A 2,573-nucleotide genomic window follows, 5' to 3' on the forward strand; every position below is an offset into this window, starting at 1 on the left:
ACCAGCCTGTGTGATCATGAGGTGTTGATGGGATCAGGTATCAGGCATCATAGACCCAGAACAAAAAATCATATCAATGTGTATGAGGGGGAGTGCAGAGTGGAGACCCAAAGCCTATCTGTAGACAATTGGGCATCCCCTTACAGAATGGTCACAAGGAAGAGATGAGCCAGTCAGGGTGCAGTATAGCACCGATGAAACATACAACTTTCCTCTAGTTCTTTAATGCTCCCTCCCCTCACTATCACAACCCCAATTTTACCTTACAAATCCGGCTAGACCAGAGCTTGTGTACTGGCACAGATAAGAACTGGAAACACAGGGAATTCAGGACAGATAAACCCCTCAGGACTAATAATGAGAGTAGGTTACCAAGAGGGTAAGGTGGGGAGAGAAAGGGGGAACAAATCACAATGATCTATATATAGCCTCCTCCCAGGGGGACAGATAACAGAAAAGTTGGTGAAGAGAGACATCAGTTGGTGTAAGACATGAAAAAAATATATATATAAATTGTCAAGGGTTCATGAGGGAGGGAAGGTGAGGAAGGTAGGGGAAAAAGAGGAGCTGTTACCAACACCTCCAGTAGAAAGAAAATGTTTTGAAAATGATGATGGCAACATATGTATAATTATGCTTGACACAATGGATGGGTGTGTGGATTGTGATAAGACCTGTACGAGCCCCCAATAAAATGATTTAAAAATATATACTGACCAGAATTACTTTATGTTAATCATTTTAGACCAATATTCCCCAGGATATCATGTCTACTTTTAATGTAATTTAATTTTTTCTGCTACAATCAATGAGTACCTATGCATCTATGTGTGTATTCTCTTAACTTTTCATGTGGTAAAGACATGCTTGGTAAGGTGGCGGAGCAGTGGAAAGGAGGCAGACCCTCAAGAAGATGGATGGGCACAGTGGCTGCAACAATGGGCTCAAACATAACAGCAATTGCAGTGATGGGGCAGGACCAGGCGTGCTTCCTTCTGCTGTGCTTAGGGTCCTGAGGAGTCTTGCCATCCTTACCTCTAAGAAGCACTCTGACCTTACATCTTCCAACACAGTTCTGCCTGTCTTTTACAAGCTCATGGTATTGTCAATATTCTTCTCCAGCACCACCATTCAAATGCATCAATATTCCTACAGTCTTCCTTATTCAATGTCCAACTTTCACATGCAGATGAAGCAATGGAGAATACCATGGCTTGGGTCAGATGCACCTTAGACTTCAAAGTAACATCCTTGCACTTCAATACTCTAACAAGGTTTTGTACAGTACATTTACCTAATGCAACACGTCCTTTGGTCTCCTGACTGCTCCTTCCATGAGCATTGATTTGGACCCAAGTAAGACAAAAATCTTTGACAACTTCAACCTTTTCTCCATTTGTCATAGTGTTACCATTGGTCCAGTTGTGAGGATTTTGATCTTCCTTACATTATTTGCAATCCATACTAAAGACTACAATCCTTGATCCAATAGCAAGGAAGGTTCTGTCATCTGAGTATCGCAGGTTAATAAGTCTTCCTCCAATCCTGATCCCACACTCTTCATAGAATCCAGCTTCCCTGACGATGTGCTCAGCATACAGATTGAACAAGTATGACGAGAGCCTACAACCCCCAGGCACACCTTCCCTGATTTCCAACTGTGCTCTGTTCGCACAACTGTCTCTTGATTCATGTACAAAGTTCTGAAGAACACGATGAAGTGTTCTGGAATTCCCATTCTTCTCAAGGTTAGCCACAGTTTATTATAGTCCACACAGTCAAAAGCCTTGCATAGTCAATGAACACCAGTCAACCTCTTTCTGGTATTCTCTGCTTTGAGCCAAGATCCACTGGCATCAGCAATGATACCCCTTGTTCCATACCCTCTTCTGAATCCGGCCTGAACGTCTAGCAGTTCCCTGTCAATGTGGGGTTGCAACTTGGTCTTAATATATTTTTATACTTGTGTGCGATGCAATGGCATTGTTTCATAGTCTGAGCATCCTGTTGGGTCACCTTTCTTTGGAACGGGCACAATGTGGATCTCTTCCAGTCAGTTGACCAATTCACGGTCTTCCAAATTTCTGAGCATAGACGAGTGAGTGCTTCCAGTGCTTCTCCAGCTTTCTGAAACTTTTTAATGGGTATTCTGTCAATTCCTGGAGCTTTGTTTTTGGATAATGCATTCAGCGCAGTTTGACCTTCCTCCTTCAGACCCATTGGTTCTTGCTCATATGCTTCCTCCTGAAATGGTGGACAGTTGACTGGTACTTTTGATACTGTGACTCTGTATCCATATTCTCTTGATGCTTCCTGCATCGTTCAATAGGTCGCCTATAAAATCTTTCAAAATTGCAGTTTTGTCTGCCAGTTTGTCTCACTGCGGTGACTTGTGTGGTGCTGGGATGCTGGAAGCTATGTCACTGCCCTTTCAAAGGCCAGCAGGGTCCCCCACAGTGACCAGGTTTCAGCAGCACTTCCAGACTCAGAACGGACCATGAAGAAGGACGGAGCGCTCCACTTTGGAGGATGAAACCACTGAAAGCCTTCTGTTGCTGCCTACAGGCAACCAA

This window comes from Echinops telfairi, unplaced genomic scaffold (assembly GCF_000313985.2).
Source record: "Echinops telfairi isolate 266 unplaced genomic scaffold, ASM31398v2 ScPeMD7_2;HRSCAF=8, whole genome shotgun sequence".
Taxonomy (NCBI): Eukaryota; Metazoa; Chordata; class Mammalia; order Afrosoricida; family Tenrecidae; genus Echinops; species Echinops telfairi.